This window comes from Schistocerca nitens, chromosome 6 (assembly GCF_023898315.1).
Source record: "Schistocerca nitens isolate TAMUIC-IGC-003100 chromosome 6, iqSchNite1.1, whole genome shotgun sequence".
Taxonomy (NCBI): domain Eukaryota; kingdom Metazoa; phylum Arthropoda; class Insecta; order Orthoptera; family Acrididae; genus Schistocerca; species Schistocerca nitens.
This window is the reverse complement of record NC_064619.1, coordinates 10805407-10826686: the sequence shown is the minus strand read 5'-3', so window position 1 is coordinate 10826686 and position 21280 is coordinate 10805407. Positions and strand designations below refer to the sequence as shown.

The 21280-nt window shown below is 43.0% G+C and overlaps 1 protein-coding gene across 1 annotated transcript in view; it reads right to left on the bottom strand.

Annotated features, from left to right (window-relative positions):
* The window catches only part of LOC126262595 (SH3 and cysteine-rich domain-containing protein 2-like), a 562394-nt gene that overhangs the window by 448669 nt on the left and 92445 nt on the right, over positions 1 to 21280 (bottom strand). The gene's annotated exons all lie outside the window — the stretch shown is intronic.

The window sequence follows — 21280 nt, the reverse complement described above, 5'->3', positions numbered from 1 at the left end:
TTCTTTTCGTCGCCTTTTACGACTGGCAGAACATATTATTATTATTATTATTATTATTATTATTATTATTATTACTATTATTATTATTGCTATTATTATTATAGGTACAAATAATACTGCAACCTACATGGAATAGCATAACAACACTTTTGTCTATGTTACGTTGTACGTACGCGTTATTTTTATTTAAGCTATGCATACCGTGCGTGGGATGTGCTCCAAGCCGGCCAGAGTGGCCGTGCGGTTCTGGGCGCTACAGTCTGGAGCCGAGCGACCGCTAAGTTCGCAGGTTCGAATCCTGCCTCGGGCATGGATATGTGTGATGTCCTTAGGTTAGTTAGGTTTAATTAGTTCTAAGTTCTAGGCGACTGACGACCTCAGAAGTTAAGTCGCATAGTGCTCAGAGAGATTTGAACCATTTGATGTGCTCCAAAATACTCATTAACGTTCCGGGCAACGTCTGGTGCGTCGCAGATTGGCCTTTCCACGGCAGGTTGTACCTGGAAAGTTCCCTCGGTTCTTAGACACATCTCTCTACGTCCAAAAACATGCGCAGGAGGTAGACGTAGCGTTGGAAAGCGTCGTGAATACAGCCTTCGGACCTCTACTGCGCTGAGGCTCGTCTCCTCATATATCAGTGTCACAACCCGACGTTTTAATTTCACAGAATGGCCATATCATTAGTGAAACTGAACACTTCAAATTTCTAGGTGTTCAGATAGATAGTAAACTGTTGTGGAAAGCCCACGTTCAGGATCTTGTTCAAAGACTTAATGCTGCCATTTTTACTATTTGAGCGGTATCAGAAGTAAGTAATCGTTCGACACGAAAATTAGTCTACGTTGCTTATTTTAATTCGCTTATGTCGTATGGTATTATATTTTGGGGTAACTCTTCCCATTCTAAAAGGGTTTTTTTGGCTCAGAAACGGGGATATATATATATATATATATATAATCATCTTTGCTGTCGTTTCTTGTTAATGACTTAATCCCAAGAATTCGCAGCTTTCACTCAGTTAATACTAGGCAGAAATCCATCTGCATTTGGATCGCACTTCCTTGACTCTTGTGCAGAAAGTTGTGCAGTATACTACTGCATCTGTTTTCAGTAAGCTACGACAAGAATTGAAAAATCTTAGCAGTAATCCACGCTCTTTCCTCATGTGTCACTCCTTCTATTATGTTAAAGATTTCCTTGAAAAATTAAGCTGTGTTGATTGCGTTTACTTTAACTTATGGCTTGACTTTTTATGGGTTCATAAATATTTTATTTTTATCTGTTATTACTTTTACTTTGTAATTTCATGTACTGACACGTTTCATGACCTTGGAGATTTGCTCCTCAATTTGGTCCTACGGAACATGACGTGTAAATAAAAATGAATAAAAATGGTGTAATCTTCGCTGGGAGTAGACTGCAGTTGGAACCAGTTCGACTGTAAGATCTGACACGAACTACAAATAGACGGCCACGCGACCTTATGAGAGCGGAACCAGGAGAAAAGCGCACGCAGATGGCGGCAGAGCTCGGTGGAGATTCGCTTGTACGTGCGCTTCCCCTTTGGACAGCAATGGCAATCCATCTTGCACAAATGTACGAGGGAAACACAAAACTACAGAGAACGGCTTGTGTGGACCACCTGGTGTTCGAGGGAATTTAACCTTGTTCCAATGCTGGTCATCACAGATTTGGAATGAGTGGAGGAGTATCAATGGCGATTTAAAATTCAGTGCGTACAAGTTAAAACTGGTCCGAAAGTACATTTCATGCACCTTTAGAAAAGCAGCCCAACTTTCATCATCGGCTCCAGTTGCGGATGGTGTAATTTTGGTTGCCTACTTTAAGTTACGTGAAATGCGTTCCGAGCCAGCTTTATTTTGCCCACATTTTATATTCGGCGCATCATATTGTAAGTAGGCTGTTTAGGTTTTTATATTGGTAACGCCACGTAGCGCTCTGTTTGAAAATCACTGTGCTGTGTGCAGTCTCTGGCTGGTTTGCATTGTTGGAATTTGCTATTGTAGTGTTGGGCAGTTGGCTGTTAACAGCGCGTAGCGTTGCACAGTTGGAGGTGAGCCGCGAGCAGTGGTGGATGTGGGGAGAGAGATGGCGGAGTTTTGAGAACGGAAGATCTGGACGTGTGTCCATCAGAGAGTAAATTTGTAAGGCTGGATGTCATGAACTGATATACAGGGTGTTACAAAAAGGTACGGCCAAACTTTCAGGAAACATTCCTCACACACAAATAAAGAAAAGATGTTATGTGGACACGTGTCCGGAAACGCTTAATTTCCATGTTAGAGCTCACTTTAGTTTCTTCCACCTACGCTCAATGGAGCACGTTATCATGATTTCATACGGGATACTCTACCTGTGCTGCTAGAACATGTGCCTTTACAAGTACGACACAACATGTGGTTCATGCACGATGGAGCTCCTGCACATTTCAGTCGAAGTGTTCGTACGCTTCTCAACAACAGATTCGGTGACCGATGGGTTGGTAGAGGCGGACCAATTCCATGGCCTCCACGCTCTCCTGACCTCAACCCTCTTGACTTTCGTTTATGGGGGCATTTGAAAGCTCTTGTCTACGCAGCCCCGGTATCAAATGTATAGACTCTTCGTGCTCGTATTGTGGACGGCTGTGATACAATACGCCATTCTCCAGGACTGCATCAGCGCATCAGGGATTCCATGCGACGGAGGGTGGATGCATGTATCCTCGCTAACGGAGGACATTTTGAACATTTCCTGTAACAAAGTGTTTGAAGTCACGCTGCTACGTTCTGTTGCTGTGTGTTTCCAATCCATGATTAATGTGAGTTGAAGAGTAGTAATAAAATGAGCTCTAATATGGAAAGTAAGCGTTTCCGGACACATGTCCACATAACATCTTTTCTTTATTTGTGTCTGGGGAATGTTTCCTGAAAGTTTGGCCGCACCTTTTTGTAACACCCTGTATATATTATGACTTTTGAACACTATTAAGGTAAATACATTGTTTGTTCTCTATCAAAATTTTTCATTTGCTAACTATGCCTATCAGTAGTTAGAATCTATTATTCAACTGGCAGCATTGGCGCACGCTGTATTGCAGTAGTTTGAGTTAACGAAGATTTTTGTGAGGTGAGTGATTCATGAAAGGTATAGGTCATTGTTAGTCAGGGCCATTCTTTTGTAGGGGTTTTTGAAAGTCAGATTGCGTTGCGATAAAAATATTGTGTGTCAGTTTAAGCACAGTCATTTATAATTTTTGTAAGGGGACGTTTCAATATCTTTAGTACGACACGATATACTGATTCTTCAGGTAGAGTCTGATAAAATACGTTCCACCGGGTAAACGGGATTTTCATCACATGCCGAGAGCATTATGAAGAGCTAGACTTGAGAAAATTGTGCGCAGGTTTCTCTCCGCCTGCCAGATTGTATAACCACGACCGCCTCGGCTGCTCCGGGCGGGCGTGCGGCAATCTGGTTAGCAAGTACCGGGCCTCGCTCTGCTCTCCTCTCATCTCCTCTCAGCCTGAGCGTGGCTGGCTGGCTGGCTGGCTGGCTGGCTGCTGCTGCTGCTGCTGCTCGCTCGCTGCCTAAACCCAGCCGCGTCTGTCCCCTAATGGCGCAGCAGCCTCCCCGCCCGCAGAGGTTTCAATCCACAGGGTCTGGCGCGGCGTGCAACGCAGGCAGCACTTCGCAATTCGTAGAGAAGCCGACGGGACCAATAAAATGCAAATGCCGCTCCTCCGGGCCGAATGTCGACGTTGCAAATGCTTTAGCACTACTTATTTCCTACTATCTGCATTCGACGCCTGCAAATGCGCGCTACTATTGCGGCAGTAAGTGGTCCTGCCAGAATGCTTTATATCGAATCTTTAGCGAAACGAATTTAGTTGTGCATGCGGAGCATAAAAGTGAGCGAAGCAGCTAGTGGTTTGAGGAAGTGGAGATATTTTCGGCGGAATGAAGATCTACTACCTGTTTGATTTTCCCGATTTAGGTTTTTGGAAGTCGTCCTTAATCATTTTAGGCGAATAATACCAGCGACGTAGTTTCTTCGACACTGACTGTCACTCCCTTTCACCTACCCTGTCGCTTTGGTTTCATTTATTAGTGGCCTTCAGACGTTGATTGTACAAATAACAATTAAATCACAATGCGCTCAGCAGCCATATATACACTCATGGTTATAAATCAAGGATAATTGCAGAATGTGGTGCCACACAACGTGGCACTACACAAAACTAGCGCTAATACCGTAGCCACATAGGGAACACACACGGCACAGATTTGTAAGTCCACGGTACTGATAGTAAGTTGAGAAAACCGTCCCGAAACACACGTGCTACAAAACGCCACTGTTTCCTGAGCATGAACCCCGACATCAGTAAGGGATATGATCATCATGCACTCGTACGAAGGCCGCACAACGAGTTGGCATACTCTGGATCAGGTGGTCGAACAGCTGCTGGTGTATAGCCTCCCATTCTTGCACCAGTGCCTGACGGAGCTCCTGAAGTGTCGCAGGGGTTTGAAGACGTGCAGCGATACGTTGACCGAGAGCCTTCCAGACGTGCTCGATGAGGTTTAGGTCTGAAGAACAGGCAGGCCACTCCATTCGCTTGATATCTTCTGTTTCGAGGTACGCCTCCACGATAGCAGCTCGGTAGGGCTGTGCGTTATCATGCATCAGGAGGAAGGTGGGAGCCACTGCACCCCTGAAAAGGCGGACATACTGGTGCAAAATGACGTCCCGACCTGTTACAGTCCATCTGTCAAAGACATGCAAGCGTGTCCGTGCACCAATCATAATCCCACCCCACGCCATCAAACTACGACCTCCATACAGGTCCGTTTGAAGGACATTAAGGGGTTGGTACCTGTTCCCTGGTTCACGCGAAATGAAAACACGGCGAGAATCACTGCTCACACTATACCTGGACTCGTCCGTGGACATAACCTGGGACCACTGTTCCAATGACCATGTACTGTGTTCTTGACACCAAGCTTTACGGGCTCTCCCGTGACCAGGGGTCAGTGGACTGCACCTTGCAGATCTCCAGGCGAATAAACCATGTCTGTCCAGTCGTCTGTAGACTGTATATATGGAGACAACTGTTCCAGTGGCTGCAGGAAGGTCCCGAGCAAGGCTACCGGCAGTACTCTGTGGCCGTCTGCGGGCACTGATGGTGAGATATCGGTCTTCTTGTAGTGTTGTACACTGTGGACATCCCGTACTGTAGCGCCTGGACACGATTCCTGTCTGCTGGAATCGTTGTCACAATCTTGAGATCACACTTTGGGGCACACGGAGGGCCTGTGCTACGACCTACTGTGTTCGACCAGCCTCCAGTCGCCCTAGTATTCTACCCATAATAACGTCATCAATATGTGTTCTTTGACCCATTTTCAACACACAGTCATCATTAGCACGTCTACACACTCACTCGCTGCACCGTACTCTGACATACACCAACACACACACCTCTGCGTATGTGGACTGCTGCCAGCGCCACCGTGCGACGACCGCAGATCAAATGCACCGCATGGTCATACCCCGAGGTGATTTAAACCCGAAACCACCTACCAGAGGGTTGTTTCACCATGTATCAGCATTATCCTTTATTTATGGACATGAGTGTATATATCTCGGAGGACTCTCCTATGGATCGTCAGGCACATTTTCTCTTGTGTTTGAATCAATACTTGCAACTTAATTCCTGCACTGTGTAGCTGGAGCCAGCAAAACAAAATACTGCTCTTTACATCTCTTGTATGATGCTCAGTTTCGACGAGAAGTGTCTGTTTGTTTCCCGTTACAAACAAAATGATTTTGTAATCAGAATTTTAAGTGTCCATTCGACAGAGCGGTCCTAATTAGTCTAGCACGATATTAGTTTTATCGATATGCAGTAACAGGGACAATAAAACTGGAAAAATAACTGAGAACTCCAGCAGCGACTGAGCAGCGCTGCTGCATGGCGGTAGCAGTCGGCGCGGATCAGGGCGATGGGTGCTGCCGCTGCTGCAATGCTGGTTACTTCACCGTACCACGCGCTGTGACTAGTGCCTTCACTCCGGCGGGAAGATGTCGCCCGCGAAGCACCGAGCACTCCACAAACTCTGCCGTCGCATGGCATCGCAGTGGGCGGGCGAAAATGGTGTGGTAAATGTGCTATTGCACGCCACAAACACATTGAGGTGACTGGAGCACGTACGGGTGGGTGAGTCATTTGTAGCCGATAGAGATTTAGTCAGTACCGACCGTGATTAACACTTTCACTCCCAAGCCCGAGCGCAGCTCGTGTGATAGGCACGCTGTGTGCGTCCCGCGCCCGAGCTCCGCTCGTCTTCCTCCGTTCGCTTTGTTTTCGTTGCGCTCGTGTCTAGTATTCGGGCTTGCCGTGCTGTCATCTGCCCACTGCGTGGTGCTGCCATCGTCTGGATATTTCTCAAACATTCCGGCACTGTCAAAGACAATCCTCACAAGGGAACCTCCCCATCGCACCCCCCTCAGATTTAGTTATAAGTTGGCACAGTGGATAGGCCTTGAAAAACTGAACACAGATCAATCGAGAAAACAGGAAGAAGTTGTGTGGAACTATGAAAAAAAATAAGCAAAATATACAAACTGAGTAGTCCATGCGCAAGATAGGCAACATCAAGGATAGTGTGAGCTCCGGAGCGCCGTGGTCCCGTGGTTAGCGTGGGCAGCTGCGGAACGAGAGGTCCCTGGTGCAAGTCTTCCCTCGAGTGAAAAGTTTACGTTCTTTATTTTCGCAAAGTTATGATCTGTCCGTTCGTTCATTGACGTCTCTGTTCACTGTAATAAGTTTAGTGTCTGTGTTTTGCGACCGCATCGCAAAACCGTGCGATTAGTAGACCAAAGGACGTGCCTCTCCAATGGGAACCGAAAACATTTGACCGCAAGGTCATAGGTCAACCGATTCCTCCACAGAAAAACACGTCTGATATATTCTATACGACACTGGTGACGGCATGCGCGTCACATGACAGGAATATGTTGTCGACCTAACTTGTACACTTGGCGAATGGGTGAAAAGATTCTTCTACTTTGCCCGATTTAGGTTTTCTTGTGGATACATACCACGGCGCAGTTACCTAGCATCGGACGGACAGATAATAATTGTCTGAAAATAAAAAAAATTAAACTTTTCACTCGAGGGAAGACTTGAACCAAAGACCTCTCGTTGCACAGCTGCTCACGCTAACCACGGAACCACGGCGCTCCTGTGCTGATACTGTCCTTGATGTTGCCTATCTTGCGCATGGACTCCTCAGTTTGTATATTTTGCTTATTTTTTTCATAGTTCCACACAACTGCTTCCTGTTTTCTCGATTCGTCTGTGTTCAGTTTTTGAAGGCCTATCCACTGTGCCAACTTATAACTAAATCTGAAGGGGATGGGATGGGGAGGTTCCCTTGTCAGTTGTTCAAAACCACTATACTGTCGCGTGGCGCCGTAGATTTCGTGTATTTCTTGTTGCACTTGCAGTGCGTTTTGCAATAAATATGTCGAAGTTTTTGACTAATACTGAGATTGAGAAGCTTATGAACGAGACATTTGAAGATTCCGATTCCGAAGGGGACGTTTCTCAAAGTGAATACAGTGATTTTGCTTCTGGAGCAGACTCAGGTACAAAATCAACATTATTTTTCCTTTCCATTGTTATAGGTTGTTTTGTGTAATAGGTCTGCTATTTAGGTTACGTGACCATTCCGTTTTCAGACGAAATTTCACCTCCGTCGATATATAATGTACTGCCTAATACTGAAGGCAGTACTTCAGATGTAGTGCCATCTACAGAGTCACCACGCAAGAGAAGGCGTTCTAGTGTTCCAAAATCTTCAGATGTGGAATTAGGGTGGACTACATTAGACGTGTTACCTTCATTGTCTGAATTCAAAGAGGAAAGTGGATGTGTGGCAGAAGTGGATGACAGCAGTAGTCCTGTCGATATTTTTTCATTTTTTATCCCTGAATCAATGGCAAAGCACATCAAGTCAGAAAGTAACAGGTATGCGAAATCTATTGCAGATAAAATGAGAAGATGAGGCAAAATGAAACCCATTAGCATGTGGAGCTTCATAAAATGTATTTGTTCTTTGCTGTCATAATCCACATGTGCCTGGTGATGGCTGCGTGATTACTGGTCTACAAACAGCTTTGTTTCCACGCCTTTTCCAGGTTCCTCTCTAGATCCAACAGCTTCATCACCGAGTGGCACTTGCGTTTGACATCCTCAGTTATTTGTTGGTTACAGTGCAGTCTCCTTCTTCCGTTATAGTTTTTACCGCCTGGAGCTCCTTCGGGTATCGCGGTCCTTGATGTATTGACACAGGACTATCATCTTATTCCATATTCTCGTCGATGTTTTCAACATGTTCTTCTTCTCAACGATTCTGCAGAGAACCTCCTCATTTCTTATTTGTCATAGTATTCTGTCCTCAGTGATCTTAATGTTGACATGGTATACCGAACACTGCCATCGTTGAGTAGTACACCACACTATTTGTTACACTGTGAATATAATTTCTACTTTGATCAGGTATGCCTGGGAGCATTTTTTATTTTAGTTAAGCCTGTGATTGTGAACAAGATGAGTACGCTCTTCAGAGGGATATAGGTCTTGCAGCTGATGAAACCAAATGAAACTATTAAAATATAGTAAACGCAGTTCAGAATGATGAGAGATGATGAGAAATAAGAATGGAACATTTTTCGAGTGGTGGAACTGTTTCACTTTGATCGTTATTTTACGCCTCTTTCTGTTAGAATTTGTAATCTCTTGTTAATTCTGAACTAACTTTAACAATAGAAAACCAGTAAATTTACGAAAAACACTAAGATCATGTCTTCTGATTACTGGATTTTACTCGTGTTTCTGGCGCAATCATACAGTTCTTTCCAGTACCTTATATATGCATAATGTGTCATGTTACAGTTAACTCGTCAAAAGGCGCTGAGAAGTCCTGGTATACGTTATACATTCCACTGCCGACAGGCAAATGTAAACCCCACCTCATTTCAAGCCTACGTTGTACATTCCACTGCCGACAGGCAAATGTAAAACTCATTTTAAACCTATCAGCAGTGCGGTTATTCACGTCAGAACGTTTATACATCACCCACGCTGTAGGTGCAATTATTGACGTCACGTTTAACAAATGAGGGTGCTCTATTGCTTGCAGGTAAATGTATTTCATTGCAACTGTCCCAGCCTCTCGCTTAATGAACGGATCAGTGCAAACTTGTCGCTGTCATTCATGAGCGCATTACCCGAACTTACTGCGGCATTAGCGTTCAGTAACAAATGTAAGTCCTACCGGCCTTTGGAATAAAACGTTGGTACTTAATATTCGATGAAACAGACCTAATAGCGCCGAGAAATATGAAAAAACGAGCTATTCGTACATTAGCGGCTCGTTGTCTTTACTTACAGGGCAGCTGGCCAGCTCGTACTTTCACCAGTGTTCTGGCTGTGGTTCAATCTCATACTTTGTGAAAGACTTTAATAGGAAGTGTTTGTGGCGCATCTGTAGTCTAGAGCTCTGGTGTTCTACGGCATAATGGAGGAGAATAATGATTTAAAAGTATACATCAAAAATTGCACAGTACACCATATTTACGTGTTATATAGTTATGCCTTAGACATAAGACTTGGGGTGCCCAGCAGAAACTCAATGAAGCACAAAAAAGGTATTTTCCTTCCTTTCTCTGCAGTGATTCAGTGTTCGAACATGGGAGCTACCCAAGTTCCCACAGGACACAATTGTCTTTAATAGAGATTTGTTTTCTATACGTGTTAAACAAAACTGAGAATTTGCTATTATGTTACAGAAATAGTCAAAGTCACAACGACAGGCGTGCTGAAAATGCAGAGCGTCAGGTTGTTTTCTTCAAATCAAATCGCTTTCAAACGATAACTGCCTATGTTATTGAACAACAACAGCGAAGTTCTGGGTGACTGACTTCCTCAGGCAACAAAAAGTTACAGAAGTCGAGACAATAGCTACGAGCGTCACATTTAATGTACGTAGTTTTTTCACATTTGTCATTACATTCATATAAGCTCAGACATGTATGAAATATTACAGCATTGCAAATGCAAATGTTTTTCATGCAGCCACTTACGTTCACCTCCCATTAATGTTTAGCCTAATTATAATGGAGTAGCTAATTACCGCAGGTTCCAGTCCACAATAAACTCCCACTACCACCCCCCCCTCCCACCCCCCCCCCCCTCCCCCCCAAACACACACGCCAGCTATCTTGCCTTGGAAAAACTCAAAGGTCATATTATCCCTTTTGTGACAAGTTTAATATTACTCCCAATAAGTACAAAAACCAGAATTATTTCAATTCTGGAACGAAAAATCGTAGTGGTATATTTATTTTTTAAATGAAGGGTAACTGAAAATATTTCAGCTGAGCTATGTTAAAACAGCACTGGAGGGAACACTCGCCCTCTCCAATTTAATTGCCTTTTAATTTAAAACAGTTGCCGTATTTTGATTTCCCCATAATTTTTTTTCCAATAGCCCGGTATTTTATTGCAAATATGGATTTTTCGCTGTTTTTGCATATCGAAGCACGCTGTTTCCTGCATATTATTTCCCACCATTTACACACTGAATGTGAGTTTAATACAAGTAAGGGGTGGGGGAACGGGGAACTTTGGGTTTTTTCAGGGATCCTGCAAACGGCAACTATAAAGAGACATTACCAGTGAAAGGGGATAAATTGTTGCGTGCTGGAACCTACACTACAGGATTTCCCAATCGACATTACAAGCAGAAAACCTGGAATTGTGAACGTGAATGAAATAGTTCGGAAGAAATTCCGTACATCTCGTGTTTTGGAAAGGTGTGATCCTTCTTCTAGGTTAGTTGTCGTTGTGCTGTTCCATAACTGAGGTCGCATATTGGAACACATTATATGGCTATCTGGACACATATCATTGCTTTCAGCCATTTTAAAAGTTCCATAGTATAGTGCATGTTAGAGACGGTAGTGTAGATGATAGCCATTTACTGCCTTCTACCTAAGAGAATTCATGGCGGCAGATTGTTAAGCACGGTTCCGAGAGGACTAAGCATTTAGGTGGTATAACGTGTTATGGAAAATTTCAGGCTGGAACGTCATTCTTAAATTATTATGTTTACAGTCCAGTTTGCATATTTCTGCCCTGATAAGTGGAATATGAGTGGATTTCTATAAAGCACTGCAGTCTATAGTTGTGATCGCGTATTCTGTATGTCATCATGTGATGAATTATTATCAAGCGAATTAATGTGTTTCCCAAGTATCAATGGCACTTTACGTTGATTAAATGTATTATCACTGAGAAGGAACATTTTTTATTAGCCAGTGCGGAATTCGGAGTGCATCTGAATTAGAAAAAGCAAACCAATATTTCACAGAACAAAAAAATAGGTGCCAGGGAACAAAACAGCTATGAGTGACCATTTTTACAATGCGATACGTAGAGCGACGTATGTCTTCGTCAATGGTACCAGTTGATCCACCACAGATTCTGGTGAAATTCCTAGAAATGGGTTACCCGAGCACACATCTGATCTTTTAACGCAGATGGCACAGTGGCAGTCTCAAAATATGGGTAGTGAGTGACTGTCCAGATTACGGCCGTTGGTAACGGAATGGACAGTGTCTTGAAAGGAGGGTATAAGGTGTACATCGACAAAAGAAAAATGAGGGTAATGGAATGTAGTCGAATTAAGACGGGTGATGCTGAGGGAATTAGATTAGGAAATGAGACAGTTACACTAGTAAAGGAGTTTTGCTATTTGGGGAGCAAACTAACTCATGATGGTCGAAGTAGAGAGGATACAAAATGTAGACTGGCAATTGCAAGGAAAGCGTTTCTGAAGAAGAGAAATTTGTTAACATCGAGTATTGATTAAGTGTCAGGAAGTCGTTTCTGAAAGTATTTGTATGGAGTGTAGCCATGTATGGAAGTGAAACGTGGACAATAAATAGTTTGAACCAGAAAAAGGTAGAAACTTTCGAAATGTGGTGCTACAGAAGAACTCTGAAGATTAGATGGGTAGATCACATATATTGAATAGAATTGGGGAGAAGAGGAGTTTGTGGCACAACTTGATTAGAAGAAGGGATCGGTTGGTAGGACATGTTCTGAGGCATCAAGGGATCACCAATTTGGTACTGGAGGGCAGCGTAGAGGGAGACCAAGAGATGAATACACTAAGCAGATTCAGAAGGATGTAGGTAGCAGTAGGTACTGGGAGATGAAGAAGCTTGCACAGGATAGAGTAGCATGGAGAGCTGCATCAAACCAGTCTCAGGACTGAAGACCACAACAACAACAACAACAGTATGGTACGACAGACTTTTAGGATAAAACCCTCAGGAGACTTCGCAACGCCCGTTTAGATAGTACCCTAGCGTTGGTTCACCATTTCAACCTCAGCGTCAAACCACACTGACGGACATTGCACTGAAGGGAGAGAACACCACACGCGGTACAAGGTGTACGCGGATTCCCCTCCGTCTGTGGCACAGGTTGAGCAAACTGTGCCGACACAATGTGCTCTTCGGGGCGCAAAATGAGTGCCACGAGCAGACAGCACAGTGGGAGGCAATAACGCGGGGGAGGATCATGGCGGAAACTCCGCGCCAGTTTCGGCACGTTCTCCGGCTGTGTGCTGCGGAAGCCATTCTGCCCCGGCCCCGCCTCCCGCAGCTGGCAGACTCATCTCCCGCCTCTTTGAAGCAGGCGGCGCTTTTTGCCGCGCTAGCGGCGCCTGGGGCGACAGCTGCAGGGTGACGTCACAGCACAGCACAGTAACACGACTGTCAGACCGACCCCGGAGTTGCTGGCTTGGGTGTCAACTTGCCTCTACTGTATATCGTACGTCGTAGGCCTACGTGTCGAGTTCCCGTCTTACTGTTGCATTCAAGTGCGAGACTGGACAGAAACATAAAAATAAGAGAAATAATGCTTTTATAAATAACAACATTAATATTTGGTTGACGAAGCATTCAAAGCATTTGATTTATTCGGCGTAGGTATCGGGAACATGCCAGATGAAACTTTGCCTTTTTTTTTTTTTTTTGTCATCAATCTTATGACTCGTTTTATGCGGCCCGCCACGAATTCGCCTCCTGCGCCAGCCTCGTCATCTCAGAGTAGCACTTGCAACCTACATCCTCAATTGTTTGCTGGATGTTGTAAGTAGGCTGTTTAGGTTCTTATGTTGGTAACGCCACGTAGCGCTCTATACGAAAATCACTGACTGTGCTGTGCGAAGGCTGTGGTTGGTTTGCATTGTTGGAGTAATTGCTATGGTAGTGTTGGGCAGTTGGCTGTTAACAGCGCCTAGCGTTGCGCAGTTGGAGGTGAGCCGCCAGCAGTGGTGGATGTGGGGAGAGAAATTGCGGAGTTTTGAGAGCGGATGATCTGGACGTGTGTCCATCAGAGACGTAAATTTGTAAGATGGTTCAAATGGCTCTGAGCACTAAGGGACTTAACATCTGAGGTCATCAGTCCCCTAGAACTTAGAACTACTTAAACCTAACTAGCCTAAGGACATCACACACATCCACGCCCGAGGCAGGATTCGAACCTGCGACCGTAGCAGTCGCGCGGTTCCGGACTGAAGCGCCTAGAACCGCTAGGCCACCGCGGCCGGCAAATTTGTAAGACTGGATGTCAGGAACTGCTGTATATATAATGACTTTTGAACACTATTAAGGCAAATGCATTGTTTGTTCTCTATCAAAATCTTTCATTTGCTAACTATGCGTATCAGTAGTTAGTGCCTTCAGTAGTTGGAATCTTAATTTAGCTGGCAGTAGTGGCGCTCGCTGTATTGTAGTAGTTCGAGTAACGAAGATTTTTGTGAGGTAAGTGATTTGTGAAAGGTATAGGTTATTGGTAGTCAGGGCCATTCTTTTGTAGGGATTATTGAAAGTCAGATTGCGTTGCGCTAAAAATATTGTGTGTCAGTTTAGTGTTGATCAGAATAGGTAAAGAGCGAAATGTCTGAGTACGTTCAGTTCTGCTCAGCTGTTTGAAAATCAAATAATGTAACAAGTTTATCAGCACAGTAATTCATTAATTTTTCTAAGGGGACGTTTCAATGTATTCCAATCTCTGTCTTCCTCTACAGTTTTTGCCCTCTACAGCTCCCTCTAGTACCACGGAAGTCATTCCCTCATGCCTTCAAAAAATGGTTCAAATGGCTCTGAGCACTATGGGACTCAACATCTGAGGTCATCAGTCCCCTAGAACTTAGAACTACTTAAACCTAACTAGCCTAAGGACATCACACACACCCATGCCCGAGGCAGGATTCGAACCTGCGACCGTAGCAGTCCCGCGGTTCCGGACTGCAGCGCCAGAACCGCTAGACCACCGCGGCCGGCCCCTCATGCCTTAACAGATGTCCTATCACCCTGATGATGTTTGGTTTGTAGTGCGCTCAACTGCGTGGTTATCAGAGCCCGTACAAATTCCCAACCTTTGCTCAGTCCAATCTCGCCACTTTCGTGAATGATGATGAAATGATGAGGACAACACGAACACCCAGTCATCTCGAGGTCCTATCATCCTTCCCTTCTTCTTATCAGTGTTTTCCACACATCCCTTTCCTCTCCCACTACTTACCTTATCAATTCACTTAATTTTCAACATTCATCTGTAGCACCACATCTCAAATGCTTCGATTCCCTGTTCCGATTTTCTCACAGACCGTGTTTGTGAATTCCTAAGGGACCAAACTGCTGACGTCATCGGTCCCTAGACTTACACACTACTTAAACTAACTTCCGCTAAGAACAACAGACACACCCGTGAACGAGACTCGAACCTCCGGCGGGAGAGGCCGCGCATTCCGTGACATGGCGCTTCTAATCGCGCAGCCACACCGCGCGGCTGGTCCGTGTTTCACTGCCATACAATGCTGCACTCCAGACGTACATTCTCAGAAGATTCTTGCTCAAACTAAGGCCTACGTTTGATACTAGTGGACTACTCTTGGCCAGGAATGCCCTTGCTGCCATTTCTAGTCTGCTTTTGATGTCCCCCTTACTCCATCCGTCGTTGGTTTTTTTATTGCCTAGGTAGCAGAATTTCTTAACTTCACCCCCTTCGTGACCATCAGTCCTGATGTTAACTTTCTGGCTGTTCTCATTTCTGCTACTTCTCATTACTTTCGTTTTTCTTCGATTTACTCTCAGTCCATATACTGTACTCATTAGGGTGTTCATTTCATTCAGCAGATCATGTAATTCTTCTCCACTTTCACTCAGGATAACAATGTCATCAGCGAATCGTATCATTGATGTCCTTTCACCTTGAATTTTAATTCCGCTCCTAAACCTTCTTTTATTTCCATCACTGCTTCTTCGATGTACGGATTGAATAGTAGAGGTGAAAGACTACATCCCTGTATGACACCCTTTTTAATCCGAGCACTTCGTTCTTGGTCGTCCACTCTCATTATTTCCTCTCGGCTCTTGTACACATTGTATTTTACCCGTCTCTCCCTGTAGCTTACCCCTATTTTTGTCAGAATTTCTAACATATTGCAACATTTTACAGTCTAAAACGCTTTTTACGGGTCGGCAAATCCTATGAACGTGTCTTCATTTGTCTTTAGTCTTGCAGCCATTATCAATCGCAATGTCGGAATTGCCTCTCTCGTGCGTTTACCTTTTCTAAACATAAACTGATCGTCATCTAGCACATCCTCAATTTTCTTTTCCTGTCTTCTGTATATTATTCTTGTCACCAACATGTATGCATGAGCTGTTAAGCTGATTGTGAGAGAATTTTCGCGCTTGTCAGCTCTCGCAGTCTCCGGAATTAGTGGATGATGCTTTTCCGAAAGTCAGATGGTATGTCTCCAGACGCATACATTCTACACACCAACGTGAATAATCGTTTTGTTGCCACTTTCCCCCATGATTTTACGAATTATGATGGAATGTTATCTATCCCTTCTGCCTTATTTGATCTTAAGTGTTTCAAAGCTCTTTTAAATTCTGATTCTAATACTGGATCTCTGTCTCTTCTAAATCGACTCCTGTTACTTCTTCTATCACATCAGACAAATCTCTCAATGTATTCTTTCCACCTATCCGCTCTCCCCTCTGCATTTAATGGTGGAATTCCCGTTGCACATTACCGAAGGTTGTTTTGAATTTCCTGTATACTGAGTCATGTCCTTCCGGAAACATAGCTCCAGGTCTATTCATTACAGAAATGCCCACAGCAAGACCATCTACAACATGTCTACAACGAACATATTAAGGGAAAAGATTCTAATTTTGATGTCCGTCTTCAGACGTTGCTTTCCGGGTGTCTAGACAATAATAGTGGCGTGAAAGAGCCTTATGAAATTACAAGCAGTTATAGTTAAGGTGTTCAGCAAGAGTTAGATAAAGTGCCAGAAATACAATATAGGCATATTAATGGTACCGGTAAGGATGAAAATACTGTGACTGTTAGTAGAAGTAGGAGTGATGATTCTTACAAATATTTTTTACGGAAAAAATTAGTGTTTCAAGCGGAGATAGGAACAACCTTCATTGCATATAAGAACAAGGCCCCTAAACACAACTGTTCAAGTCCCTGGAATTCGACAACTGGCTAGGATTTCGGCGAAAATCCGGAAATAGAATCCGTAAGGCGACTTCTCGCTTCTGAAAATATTCTGTCAGAAATAATCAAATGGACAAATTCAGAAATATAAAAAAAAAAAAAAATGAGAAAAAATTATGAGAATCATGAGAGACTGACTTATTTTTGTGATCTTGACGTGATCGAGCTAAATACATTCATCGGTCTTCTTGTGTATACAGCGATTTTCAAACCAGGAATCGAATCTCTAAACTGTCGCGTTGTAACTGATGGCATAGGACGTGGTGATTTTCTATGTACCATGACAAAAAAATAGGATGTTGTTCCTTCTGGCTGCTCTTAGGTTTGATAACCCGCGTGATAGGGAAGGAAGAAAAAAAGAAGATCCTGCTGCAGCAATTTCAAAGTTTTTTTAGCCTGTTTATTGAATATTGTCAACAATATATTGTCACATCCATCAACTCTAAATTAAGTCCGGCAAGCTATAAAATCCCTCAACAACAAAAAATCTTCCGTGAAAGATGGAATCACATCTGAACTTTTGAAACTAGGTGAGGGAAAAGTAGCACCATAGTTCTGTACAATTATTAAGGAAATTTGGAGAACTGGGAAGATCCCAGTAGATTGGAGGACGGCACTTATACATCCACTTCACAAAAAGGGTGAAAGATCAGATGTGAAAAATTACAGGGGGATTTTACTTCTATCCGTTCCATACAAGGTCCTTTCCAAGATATTACTAAACAGGATTGGACCAGTGCTCGATGCACAGATAGGAGAATACTAAGGTGGATTTAGAAAAGCGAGGAGCTGTACGGAGCAAATTATTAACCTTAAAAACGTAATTAGAACACGTGCTGGTCAACCACATGTTACGATGATTATTGACTTCAGAAAAGCGTATGACTCCATAGGCAGAGAAAGCTCCATTATAACTCGGGAGGGACTTTGAATTGACAGAAAAACTAGAGAGATAGTAAAGGAAACACTGACTGATACCAAGTCCAAATTCAAATTTCGAGGTAAGATTTCTGAACCTTTTAAAATCCAAACGGGTTTGAGACAAGGGGATGGAATCTCCCCTATTCTATTCAACATCACTTTGGAAAAGGTTATGAGGGAGACATTGGAGAAATACACACAACAAAAAGTAAAGAGAATTTCTTTTGGAGGATCAGTTAAAGGCCTTACGATACATGCACTAGCTTCTGCAGACGATATTGCTCTCCTGTCTACAAATATAGCAGATGCAATTAAACAAATAGAAATCTTAGCAAAGCATGCAGCTAACGCTACGGTCGCAGGTTCCAATCCTGCCTCCAGCATGGATGTGTGTGATGTCCTTAGGTTAGTTACGTTTAAGTTGTTCTAAGTTCCAGGGGACTGATGACCTCGGAAGTTAAGTCCCATAGTGCTCAGAGCCATTTGAACCATGCAGCAAAATTTGGTTTAGAGATATCACAAGAAAAAACTAAATTCATGTCTAACAAATATATATCAAAGAATCGCACACAATTATTGGATGTATCGAAAGGGTCAAACACTTTAAATATTTGGGAGAAACAATAACGGATACTGGCATAGAAAAAGAAGCTGCCAAACTTCGAGTAGCTAAACTTAGGGGGGCACAAATTTTAACACAGAAGCTGTACAACAAAAAATGCCTCTCTCAAAATGGAAAGTTATTACACTACAATACAGTGACGAGAACAGAAGTTCAATATGCAGCAGAAACATTCTCCCTCAAGAACAAAGGACTTATAGATGAGCTCGAGAAGAAGGAAAGAGTAATTCTGAGGAAGATTCTTGATGGACATAAAAAAATTGGTAAAGATGAACAATGAGAAGATCTACCAATTTATTAAACCAGTCACAACGGAAATGAGAAAGAGAATGCTGATGTTCTTTGGTCATCTGGTGAGATGGGATCATGGCAGATTAAGAAAGAAAATCTTCAATATAATTCAACAGAGGAAAACACCCAACTCTTGGTTGCAAGGAATAAAGAAAGACCTCGGTGAACTTGGACTTACAGAAATGGACGCTATGAATAGGGACAAGTACAGAAAGGCAATAACTGAATTCAAAGTTTTTCAGGACCAACAGGAAGCTAACAGCAGAACATCTGGCAAAAATGGCAGCAGGCAGAAGAGCAGCCCGAGAGAAGAGAAAGACAAAAGTGAACATGAAATAGAATTTGTAACGTGATCCTTAATTGGCCAATTCGTGTAAATAAATAAATAAATAAATAAATTAATTAATATTATCTTGGGAGCAACACTGACTGCAGATGAGATCCTGGTAGCGTTTAGAGGGCGATACAGCTTCGCAGTGTACATGCCAAAGAAACCGGCGAAATATGGCATAAAAGTAATGTGTCTGGCTGGTGCAAGAACTCATTATCTTTATCGCGCATACATCTGCTGTGCAAGAGAGAGTGACAGTTTGACTTTATCAAATGAAGATAATAGGCTAAAAATTCAAACTCAAGCTGTAGTTAGACTGGTGAAACCAACCAAAAACCAAACCAAAGAAACTTGTGTAAATGCGACGGCAGGTAATGGCATTAGATCCGTAGAACTGATTCATCAACTACTTCAGGAAGGGACTGACATTTATGGGTACATTAAAGAAGAATAAACCAGGTATCTCTCATAGCGGTCTTCCTCAAACAGGAAGACTGGAGAAGACTGCTGTTTACGTCCTCACGGAAGATATGTCACTGCTCTCTTATGTTTCGAAAAAGAGGAAAGCTGTAATCCTGGTATACAGTATGCATCATTCTGAGAGTCTTGATTCTCGATCCAGAGAGCGATAAACCAGAGTTTTTCTCTTCCTATAACGTAAAAAAAGGCGGTACGGATTTCATGGATCAAAACTGTGCAACTTACACCACAAGCCGAAGGAAGAGAAGATGGCTGTACCAATTTTTTGCCCACTGGTATATATTATCTGCGGAGTAAACGCCTACCGCCTGTACACCAGTATTTCAAGACGACTCCGGACATATCGCGTCTTGACTTCATAAAATCGTTAGCAAAGTTGCTGATATATACAATTATGACACGCTGACTGCCGATAAGAAGTCTTGCAATGGAATTTACTGTTCCAATCAGACGCATACTGCAGATGCCAGAAGGAGAACAACAACTACTTCAAGCTCTTGAGAAGACTTTTGAAAAAAGAAAATCCTATGACTTTTGCCCTCCGAAACTGAAGAGGAAAGATACGTATGCTTGTAGGTAGCGTGGGCGAGCAATATGTCATGAACGTGCACGAAAAATGTGTAAAATATGCTTTGAATCGAAGAAGTAAGACAGCTTTTCTTCAGACAGTCACAGGCAGTAATCTAAAGTTTAAAGTGCCCGTTTCTTCTTAATATGTATTACTTTTATCTTGATAATAACTACTTTTGGAATTAAAATAGTTTTCAGCAAAGAAAGCTCACATTCTTTTTCAATAAACCCGAGGTCTGACTGACCGCAGTATGTTAGTTAAGTGAGAAATATCAGACATGTTATCTGAGGGGTATATTGCGCGAAAGAGAGAGGCCAATAGCGGCGCAATACAACTGTGCATTATTTATGCCTGGGTAGAATCAGTTAGAGCTCTAATGTTTTCACAGCGGACATGTCGGTGCTGGACGATATTTTGGGGCTGAGTTGACTGCCTCGAGAAAGACAAAAATAAATTATGCAGAACGAGAAAACATGGTCCCAGAAGCTTTCTCTGAAAATTTCAACTGACCACGGGCTCTTTCATGGCACCACAGGTTCGTAAATCACAATAACAATTAATTACAGATTAACAAGTGCACTGTATAATATTTTGAGTATATGGGTTGTAAACGAAATAAAACAATAATGCTGACGGAAAGCTTACATGAGCATATGTGTGTAACGCCGCAAGGAAATTAAACACGTATCCTCGCTCGAAAGGAGACCTGATCTTACATGTTTTGAGAACTGTTACAAATAAAACAAACATTTATCTTTTCTATCATAACACCATGAAATTCAGTTTCCTCTGCTATTGTGCTCAACGTGGAATACGCTGTTTCCTGTTCAATGAGGAACTTCATTTCTTGAAGTACCACATGGTGCTTTTATATTCATATTACAGCCGTCTTGCTGATCAGTTGTCATTTACTTTTTCAGATCGTTGAGGAAATTTCGTCGGAGTGAATTGAGTTTTGTTTTGCCTCGAGAAGTGCTGTCGTGTATTAAGTAATATCACCTTTACGCGATACCATATGTTTCACGTATATTGGATAAGCGTCAATACATTTAAAGCTCTGTGGTCTTCTTCAAAATAGTATGCAGACCGTAAATACCGACCTCAGACGGCCAATAATACTTCACAATTCTCATTACAGTACAATAAATATTGTACAACTGTACAGTATCAACTCTGCAATGAGGTCCAGAGAATCACTCGATGCCGACCAGCATTCGTGTCATCGTCTGCCATATGGCGTCATAGGGATGTGACATGTATCATCTGCGTACACTAATGTGTAAAGATGAAATACTGAGAGCTAACGGCTATCTATAGCTTGTACACAAACCAGACCTCAGTTGTCAGAATGGAAGAATAATAAAGGGAAGCAGTGGTTGAGAAAGCAGTAACACAGT